Here is an 11219-nt window from a genome sequence, read left to right as displayed (position 1 = left end):
TAAGTAACAATCCCCATGAGGGCCCAAGACGGCCAATTCTTCAAAAATACCCCACACGGCCATTTGGAAATCAGCAGAGATGTTTCTATAAAGGCTGGATGGATCAACATGTATGGTTAGAATACAGCGTGTCCAAAGACGCAGCCTTTTGCTTTGCTTGTCGGCACTTTTCAAAACGAGTGCACGGAGTGCAACCAGCATTCATCTGCAACGGGTTCAACAACTGGCGAAAAGCATCAGCGACTCTGAACACTCATCATGAAAGTGCGGCCCACAAGTTTGCTATGGAAACATGGAGTGAGTTTAAACAAAAACAGACAAGTGGCTCAAAAATAACAAACATGATTGACAAGGGACATTCAGCTTTGGTTATGGAGAACCGAAAGTACATGCAGGCCGTGGTTGAAAGCCTTCGCTATACCGCTTGTCAGGGAATCGCACAGCGAGGTCACAGCGAGGGTGGGGAATCCTCTAATAGGGGTAATTTTATCGAGCTTTTGCACCTCATCAAAATGTTTGATGTTACAGTGGATAAAAAATTGGCAAGCAATCCATCAAATGCCAAATACACTCACCATGACATACAGAACGAATTATTTGATATAATGGCTGATATGATACGAAAATAAATAAGTGATGAGGTGGGGGAGGCAGAGTACTTTGCTGTTTTGGTGGATGAAAGTAAAGACATTAGTAAGAAGGAACAGATTTCAGTGATCGTGCGGTATTTACAGCCACTAACAGAGACGTTGCATGAAGAATTCTTGCATTTCACCCCAGCAGATGGGTTAGACGCAGACTCACTACTAAACAGCATAAAGCTTACACTCAGTCAGTGTAATATAGACATTAATGGTTGTGTTGGCCAGTGCTATGACGGAGCATCTGTAATGTCAGGATGTAACAATGGAGTGCAGGAAAAGTTCATGAAAGAAGTGCCACAGGCAATTTATATACATTGCCATGCTCATAGGCTCAACTTGGTGCTGGTGGACTGTGTGCATAATGTCAACGCTGCAGCAGAGTTTTTTGAGACACTACAAATGCTCTACAAGTTTTTCTCTGGGTCAGTGGTGTACGGTCTGTTCACGAAAAAACAAAAGGAACTCGAGCCAACAGCACAGTGCGTAGAACTCAAGAAGCTGAGTGATACTCGCTAGGCATGCCAATATACTGCAATCTGGGCAGTCAAGAAAGCTCTCCCAGCAATACTGGCTACCCTGACATCATCGCCCTGTCAAATCCACACCGGAGGACAGAGGCGAGAGCTCTCAGTGCAATCATGGACGAGACATTTGTTGTACATCTCATTATTTTCGAGGATGTATTCAGAACAACCAAGTTCATGTCGGATCAGCTTCAGTCCGCCACTTTTGATCTTGAAGCGGCAGATGATCTGGCCAAGTCTGTTACCACTGCCATATCTGAAAAGCGGACCGAGGACAAGTGGAGGGAAATCAGAAATGAAGCAGAAAGTCTGTGCGTGAAGGCAGGTATTGCACCACAGACGCAACGTGAGAGAAGGCGGGCCCAGACATCTCGACATCTGGAGGGGTTTGTAGTGGAAGCCCCGTTAGAAAGAGCACACTTAGAAACAGATGACCTGAGAACACACTCGTTCTATCCTGTTATAGACAGGTTGTTAATGGAGATGAAACGTCGCTTTTCAACAGAAACCAATGAAGTACTGAGAGGTGTGTCCGCCCTGAGCCCAAAACACACATCATTTCTGGACAAAAAAATGATACTGCCCATGGCCCGCCACTATGGAATCAATGAGGAAAACCTGTCTGCAGAGCTTTACCAAGTTCGCCGGCTGTTGCAAAGAAAAGAAGAACAGGGACATACTATCACCAGCACCAAGGAGTTTCTATCCCTCATGAGGCCATACATAGATGCATTTATAGACTTGTACAAACTGATATGCATATCTCTGACACTTCCCGTGACCTCAGTGAGCTGTGAGCACAGTTTTTCTTGTCTGCGTCGTTTGAAATACTACCTGAGATACACCAGTGGGGACTCTCGAACCAGTAACCTGGCACTGTTGGCTATAAACACAGTGAGAACAAGGGCCCTGGACAGCGACAAAATCATTGATGCATTTGCCCTCAACCACAACAACAGACGCATTGTTTTGTTATGAAGACGTCTAATGGTAAGTGCATGATGATGCACGCCCTCTGTTGCCTATTATAAATGTAATGCATTGATGGTTGAGGCAAACATTCTGACTGTTTATAGTTATTTCTATGTGGCCTACTTGTGTTTAATTCTATGTTCAGAGCCAGTGTGTTAGGCTTGTGGACTTTACCCGCTGTAACAGTTGTAAATATGCAGTGTTGTTTGTTTGTACATCATTTAAATTAGTATAATCACACTAGTTCTGTGTTCTTCGTTTATTTATGTTCAATACCTGACAAGGTCGGAGATCAGTGGGCGGAACTTCTGAAATGTAGTCACTATACTCAGAAGATTATACACCCACCCCCCTTTATATTGTCCCTCACGTTTCCTCTTCCCTTTTTGTTTTTGTAAATGTTTCCACATGAGAGGAGTCACTGTGAGGGATACACAATGTAATACTGATTTGTTATATCTGTTGTCAGCTTGTCAGTGATTAAAAGGAAATCGTCTAAACCAGGGGTCGGCAACCTTTTTGATATGAAGTGCCATTTAAAAAAAAAATGTTTATCAGCGTGCCAACGATCGAGAATCATCAACGGGGGGGGGGGTTGAGGAGCTTGACGCTCGTCAACTATCAGCAGGAGGGCGGGGGAGCCTCGCTGCGGGGAAGCAATGTGTGGACCTGTCAGCGCAACTTACATGATGCCGAATTTAACAAACTCATTTAAATAATTTGTTTAAACGGCATAATAATAAGGACGATCGTCCGTTCTGTGATTCTCCAGAGCACACGTTATGATATTAGGAGTCAGAGTTAGATGAGATCGCTGTCCCTTTAAGAGAGAGAGAGGGTTGTGGCTATTGCAAGTGTGTTTGTGTGGATGGTAGAGCGACAGTGAGGGAACGTGTGTATGTTTCTGGAAGTGAAACGAGGAAGCAGAAAAACAGAGGTCTGATGTATTTTGTGAAACAGAAGAACAGCTAAATAAATGCAACGGCCTCCCAAGAAGAGCTCGCCTCTCTCCAGTCATTTAAGCTTAAGTGGGTTATTGAACCTGAAGCTTGTTTCTTCTGCCCTCCTCGACTACGGTCTGGGAGCCGACAGGAAAGTTCAACACACAGATGGCCAGTCCGCCCCTTTCTATCATATAATTTCGATGAGAGATGAGCAGATCGCCACTGGGCTTTCAACTAAAGACACAGCCACACAAAAACTGCGGCATTTGTACAGCTCCTTATGGGTACTGCTGCAATTTGTGAAGTGCTTTCCTCCGTGGTGAAACGATCAGCACTGCACCACGGAGGAAAAAGGCAGAAAGTCACCTGGAGTTAAAGAGAGCGGGCTGCGTTGCGTGCATGGCTTCCTTCTGCAAGTAACGGGGAGACGCGCTCTGGCGGCGGTCTCGTTCAGGATCCGAAAATACAATTTAAATATTTTTGCATACTTATTCCACTTATTCCTAGTGTGCCACTGGTTATGGTTCCGCGTGCCAATGCTGGCACGCGTGCCAGGGGTTGCCGACCCCTGGTCTAAACTGTATGCTTGCTCGGGTCTCATCCATCCATGAACAACGCAAAACACAACGCAGAGACCGCTTAATGTTGCTCTCAAAGTGAACCAATTGATGCATTTAACTTCAATATTTAAAATAAAATCTTCACGCCTTCATTGTAAGAGTCGCGGGTGTACTGTGTGTGTGCGTGTGGGGAGTGTTGCAGTAGAAAATTCAACTGTAGCGCCGGTGCATTCATGGGAAACCCTAAATGTTTGAGCACTCCCTATGAAACGTCAAGCTACCCCACAGCACCCCCTAGAGGAAATCTCTGGCGCCACCACTGGTCAGAGTTCAACTCCCGCCTGCTCCAGCCTGCTCCAAATAAGGGCAAAGAGGCGGAGCCGAGGCGGGACCTGCTGCCACCGAGCTGAAAGTTCCAGAGCTAGCTGAAGCTACCAAGCTAAGCTAACATGCTCCCCATCGGCACACTGCCGCGGTATTTTACGTTTCTAAGGTGAGCGGACATGAAACTATTCAGCAAAACTATAAATAGTTATTGAGTTTTTAGCATAATACTTCAGAATCTTAAAATCCCTTAACGTTTGTATGCAATTGTGCTAAATTCAACATTGGAATTAAGCAAATATTAATATGTTTGCATGACATTAGTTATTTATATTTTGATATCACTTAATTATACGTTTAATACATTTAAGTCAAGCTAAGGTCCATGTGATGGTAGCTAGTTAGTGCTCTTACCTGTGAGGCCTTCTCCAAACAGCATAATAACCAGACTGTATCATTAAAACTAAGTAGCCTACCAGTTCTAGATCCTTGACTTTAGACCAGCGGTTTTTAAAGTGTTAGGCGCGCCTCCCCTGGGGGGCGCCAGAGAGCTTCAGGGGAGGCGAAGCGTGAGACACAAAAGAACGAGAAAAACACGAGTAAAGTGACACTTGCCCACTTGTGGCTGTCTGTGGAGACCGAGTTCCCCCACCTCGCCAAAAAGGCTGTAAAAGTGCTCATTCCCTTCCCCTCCACCTACCTTTGTGAGTGCAGGTTTTCCGCATTGACTTTGATCAAAAGCAAGTACCGGTAAAGGCTGCAGCCAGAGGATGATCTGTGTTTATTTCTGTGTGCATCAAAGAAATATACGGGTCGTGCTGCAGCTAGATGTGCCTGTCCTCTGTAAGAAGGTGTCGGAGACTGACATGCAAGGAAGAACGGCTGTCCACAGGCTGTTCCAACTTTAACAACTGTATTAACTTCCAGGGTAGTGAATTGAACATGCAATTGTAATTGGTTGTGTGGTATATGTTCATGCACGGACACGCATGTTCCACAACACACAAACTGAACAACACTCAATTTTCCGATCGCTACCAGCGTCCTTGCGATCTTGTTATAATAACGAGTGCACGTTACTGATGCAATATGGTTGAGACCATTCGAGCTTATTCTAGAGGGGTGCAAGGAATAGTACAAGTAGTTGGCGAGTTTTATACAATATGTTTAAAACATAAAAATAAAAAGGTTTTAAAAAGTTATTGTTTAATGTTTTAAGGAGGTGACGCAAGCCAATCAAATCGGTGCAGTCAGCACGATAGATTCAAACACACGCACAGAGACGAGACAAGAGGAGAGAAACAGTCGGAGTAATTTCAAATGGCGGAAGGTAGACAGCGAAAACAGAGCATTTAATTACATTTTCTCTTACTGGACCTCTTTGAAATGCAATTGAATACCCGTGCATTATAGCAACAACAACAATAATAATAATAACAGCAGTGATAATTAGGAGGGGGGGCGCGGCTGTTCTTATGTTCTCTGAGGGGAGGCTCACCTTCTCACACTTTGAAAACCCTTGCTTTAGACAAACAATTCAAAAGACAACATGTATTTAAAGACCAATCTTTATTTGAATGTGCCTCTTAACCTGATATATTAGTTATACAGTAATAGTATTGACAATCTAAAAAAACTGAGCAACTCAACAGTCAACTTTATGTTTCTTATTGTCTAAAGCATTTGTTATTTTCATTTTCCCCCTCTCATATTCAGTGTGGACGGATTGAGACAGCGTTGTGTCCAGAGAGCTGCAGAGACTTCAGGGAGAAACCTCCGTGTGATGGACGTCCTGTCTGTTGGTTTGGAGAGGACTGAGGGTCTTTCCTCTGCAAGGGGGACCGGGGGGACTGGGGGGAGGGACTGATGGAGGAGCCCATGCTGGGCAAAGCTGATATCAACTGCACAGGCCTAATCACTTTATTTGACTAAATATGTTTACTTATACATTTAATAGGTTAACACCATCTGTCCATATGTGCGTTTAATTTAAAACATTTGATTAACTTTTGGTTTACATTTCACTAAATTGTATTTGCACTCCTTTTGTCCATTATTCTTACTGAAAATGTTAATTACACATTCACATCTGACTGAAGATTGGCCCTATTTATTTGTGACATTGCAAACTCTGCGGTTCAAGGCACAAGTGATGTGAAGCTCATAAAGCGAGGCAGATAGAAATAATCAGCTGATGGAGTGTAGATGTAGAAATAGGTGCATTCGATCAGCTGACTGTTTTTACAATAAAAGTAGTGTACTGGTCTTAAAATCTCATAGCATCAGCTTTTAATTTTCCACTTGGAAGTTCTTCTTGACCCTCAGAGAAGGAGAAAATGTTGTGTCTTTCAGGCATGTCCTTTTCTAACAAAAATTACAGGAAACATAAAACATATTATTGCAGAACAAGTGTGTTATTTATGAAAGCGGTGTGTTTGTGTGTTTAGGGGCTGTAGATATAATTATTTTGTAATTGTAATGTTTTTTTTTTATTTCAACAGTGAGCTACAAAGACAATCAGATTATGAATGAAAAGTATGAAGTTCATCAACATTGAAAACATGTTATTATCAAAATAATATTGAACTGTTATCAAAACGTAGTGCAACTGTAGAAGCTTGCTCTGTTGTCTCACTGAAAGAATAACTTTTACCACGTTTTTTACAGACAATATTGAGAGATAAATAGTAGCAGTTCTCACTATGTGTTAAATATCTTTGCCTTTAATACATTAAATTAGAAAGCTGACAAAATCATATTGCTTGTTAACATCTAAATGTAACTTTTTGCACAGAAAAAACCCTCAACTTCACTGGTGTGTCGTTGATCTAGTATTGTTTAATGGAATGTATTTCAGTGTATTAAAGTCAATACTTTCTTGATTATTTGTACAGTATGATATAAATAGTATTTGTACCTGTGCTGAAGTTCACTGCTGTGAAGAGTCCAGTTCTGTCTCTCACTCTCTGGTCCAGCCTGTCTGCATCACCTGGACACCTTAAACAAACAGATATATATATGTAAAGTACCATGTGTACAAACAACATAACTGATTCTCTTCTGTTGAACATGTTGGATTGTGTATTGTCCGAGTCAAGGTCCTTTTTATTATATTGTAACTTTGGAAGTTGTGTTACCAATGCTTGCTGTTTATTTGATACCAAATTTGGTAATGCAATTCATAAAAACAACAAGGTTTGGGTTTGTTCTTCAGATGACTGTGATGTTAATGTGTAAGCTCAATAATGAACTCCAGCTCAACCAACCATATTGTAATATCTAAGTAATCATCTTGAAATATGACATTAATAATTGTAATATACACACATCTTGTTGTGAGGATGATTTCACATACATTACTTTGACATTAGCTTGTCTACATACTTGAGCATAGCCAATTTAAATTAACCTTAGCGATGCATACAGTTCCTACTTACATAATAATCATCTCTCTAAGTTACAAGGATGACCTTATTTTATCAACCTCAAACAGAAGCCGTTTGTTGTACAGTATTATCCCACTTAACACTTTACTTGTCTATTTCGTTTTAACCTTTATAAATATGGTCTATGATTTTAACTTGGAAGCTACTATTAGCATCGTTAGCACCGATGTAGCTACCACTCGCTTACACGCTAACCCAAGCCGTAACATTAATTACGTAGCTGATTAAAATCATTAACACATAAATAAGTACTTGAATTTCACTTACTGCAAAACCGCATTCATGCACCGTCTGTTTCAACTGCAGAGCGAGTCACAATAGTCCGATATATATACAAAAGTTTTATTTTGAGTTACTATTTTTGAGTTAGCATTTTAGTGTAAGCAGTCTATAAAAGCTTCACTATATAAGAGAAAGTGATAATGCGGTGTGCTTTTTCTGTTGCTCTGTCAGTGCAGACAAGATCAGGGAAGGGAGTTTTGTGAAAGCAGGGTTTAACAACTGGCGAAAGGCAGGGGAAACATTTAGGGAGCATGAGAAGTCCCATCAACACACAGGCCGTCAAAAAACTGGCAGCATTAAAACGAACACCGATGAATGCACTGCTCTCACAAGCTGTTGCTAAAGACCAAACGACTGCATTTAATATGACGGTATTATACGGGGCTGCCCAGTGGCATGGTTAATATAATACATTAACCATGCTTTACCTGAACCTCATCATGAGAGGACGGCAGAATTGTAATTTCCCGTGTTCAGTGAACGCAACAGAGGCAAGACACCTGACCAACCAGAGAGTTGAATGGCAATACACATCTGTCTTATTGGTTGACAGATACCTATCCTGTGAGCTGTGACAATGTTTAAACTGTCAGTCGGACTTTGAAGATGGTCATAAGAAAAAAAAATCTTAAAAAAGCCACCACTTGAGCCAGGTAAACAAGGTATGTAAACGTCAGTAAACTTTGAAGTTATGTGAACATGTAAGCAAAGCATAAATTACAGCTACGTTGACGTTACTTTGAATCACGGGGGTAAGCTAAACCGTTAGCAAGTAGCTATAGCTAGCCAGAGATATTAAACACTTTGTCATACAATCTAAATGTTGTGTTTTTTAGTGTTACCTGATGATTTAAAAGAAAGCTCTCTGGGAAATGTTGGCTTACTGTTCGACATGAAGCTAGAAGCTACCTTACAGTACACAGTTGATCCTGACTCCTGTCAGTTAAAGTGTTTCATAGTTAGCTTAGCTAAGCATCCACCGAACACTGAAAGATATGGATGTTATGTGACAGTATTTCTGAGAAAAAGTCAGCTGAATGGTGGCATAGTTGCCACTGCTTTACTTGTCGACAGCATGTTTGAACGTATTTGCAGCAGCAAATGTGGCTGTTTGACCACTGACGTTCCATAAAAACACCTGAATTTAAATGTGCAACCTCTTTTTTTGTTACAGAATTTTGCATGAAATTACAATTCTTCTGAATGATATTCCTATTGACAGCTAGTTTCTACAGCTAGAACATTGTGAGATGGACAGCCAGAGAGAATAAATGAAAAACAGTTATGAAATACTATATGAAAAAAAAAGAATTCAGTTTAAAAGGGGAGTGATTTGTAAAATATAAGAAAAATAAAATCTGTTTACAGTTGTGTTTCATATGGGTGTTGAGAGATGTATCCATAGATCTCTTAATTTTGCTCTCAAAGGGCACCAGATTGATGCTTTTAACTTCAATATTTAAAAAAAAAAATCTTTATTTTATTCTCTTCGCTTTTTAACGACTGTTTTTAAATTTGATTCCGCTGAACTATTTGTCATGCTTCTCATATTATTCTTTTTTTGTAAAGAACTTTATATTGCCTTGTGTTGAAAGGTGCTATATAAATACACATTGAAATTAACAGTCACAAGGGAAACTGGGTTCTATAACCAAAAAATAGTGAATAGTGTGAACTATGCAGCATACAATGAAAAAACAGTGTTAATTATTCCAAGGTAATCGGCTGGGTTGAGAAGGGTGATGTAAAATAAAGAGAGCTAAGACACGTGCGACAGAGAGCAAAAGTCCTACTGTATCTTGCTTGTTTAACCTTATGTCTGCAGTCTTAATGATGAATCAAATCCATTACATCAGCTCATGGAGCAAGATAACTTTTGTCGTAAGGGGTCATCAACTAAGTGTGATACCTACATTAACATTATTATCCAATTGCTTGTGTGACGCCCTTGAGCATAGACACACATAGAGGGAGTGTGCCACTGCAATGATGGGAGTGAGGCAGGCGAACGAGATGTTCAACTAACGCCAAGGTTAATAATTGGTATGGTCCTCTATATGGGGGGTCGGAAATTATATTACAAGATTATTCAATGCTTTTAATGTGTTGTAGCAGCTTCAAGTCAGTTGCTGTCTAGAGAGTGATAAGTAAGGCAACAAAATTACAATATTCGTATTTAAAGATTTCAGAAGTTTTTTTAGTGAGTGAGCCCCACAAGGGAGTGAGATACAGCTGTGTAAAATGTTACAAAAAAAACAACTGTAAAACACAAAGCATAGCATAGCATAACACATTCAATATATTGGAGAATTAGCCAATAGAAGCGTGATTGTTACATGGTGATGTCACTATGTTACATAAGTAAACAAAGGAGTCCAATGGAGGCATTTCAGGCAGGGAGTGTGTGGGAGAGAAACTCCCTCTGGAGGGAACAGGGATTTTAGCCTTCTATAACATATATATATATATATATATATATATATATATATATATATATATATATATATATATATATATATATATATATATATATATATATAACACGAGAAAGGGAAAACCCCCAATAAAGCAAATGTAGGAAAGGTTACCAGAGATGTCATAAACACAGCTGAATAAATTGATATACAGTTTTTTGAATGCTTTGAATGCAGTGTAGAAATAAAGTGTTATACTCAGGGGTGCACACAACTTTCTCAGTGAGATACTCAGATGAGTACCTGGAGTCAGTGTTTGGTACTCCAACTTCCGGCTCCCCTCAAAGTTCCCATGAAGCCCTCGGTATCGCGAATGTCAGCGGGTGGGGGTGCTAGTGGAGTATGATGAAGCCCTCTGTATCGCGAATGTCAACGGGGGGGTAGTAGTAGAGTGCAGAGCTTCGTGACCACAGAGCGTGTGAACGTTGTGATCAGCTGTTTTAGCGCAGTGCTGCTGTACAGGCCGACGTTAACAGCAGCCCTGTCTGTGCACACGGAGACCAACTCCGTCGTCCGATGATCTAACCGCCTTCTGAAAAAGCTTCACATATACATCGGTACGCAAATGCGCTTTGTGACACAAGTGACGGTACGCATTTCAGATTGTTGCCGCGCATGCGTACCTGCGTACCACTTATGTGCACCCCTGGTTATACTGTACTTCTCAATAGGGAATATAAGTGAAGTTTATCTTTTGGTTTTAAGGACTTGAGGTAATATGTTCAGTGCCAACAGGAGAAGAGTCTTTGATATTCATAGATAAGAGTATTTCTCTTCATTTTCTAGACCTTACTTTGGCTTTACAAGAACAAAAATGACTGACCGTAACTGACACCAGAATTAATTTTTCAGCAAGTGTATGTTCTTAAAAGAAATTGAAAATCCTTTTCATTTCTGATGTCCAAGTTCATGATTAAAGCTCAAAAGCTGAATGTGTTTTTATACATCAATATTTGGTAAGAACAGTCCAGTGCAGTCATAACTTCATGTGGCCTCGGCATTGATGTTGTGCTTTAATTAAAGTCTCATGTCAAGCTTCAGAAAAAGTT

General features: G+C 40.6%; 1 long non-coding RNA gene across 1 annotated transcript; it reads right to left on the bottom strand.

Annotated features, from left to right (window-relative positions):
- Positions 1-5518: 5518 nt before the first annotated feature.
- LOC307041099 lies at positions 5519-7873 on the bottom strand. Its single transcript, XR_013808689.1, has 3 exons — positions 7682-7873; positions 6886-6965; positions 5519-6332 (listed from the first exon to the last, which is right to left on the bottom strand). It is a non-coding gene; the product is annotated as an uncharacterized lncRNA (long non-coding RNA).
- Between the last annotated feature and the right edge of the window lie 3346 nt (positions 7874-11219).

The sequence above is a fragment of the Notothenia rossii genome, assembly GCF_949606895.1.
Source record: "Notothenia rossii genome assembly, chromosome: 5".
Lineage (NCBI taxonomy): Eukaryota > Metazoa > Chordata > Actinopteri > Perciformes > Nototheniidae > Notothenia > Notothenia rossii.
This window is presented reverse-complemented; position numbering and strand designations above follow the sequence as displayed.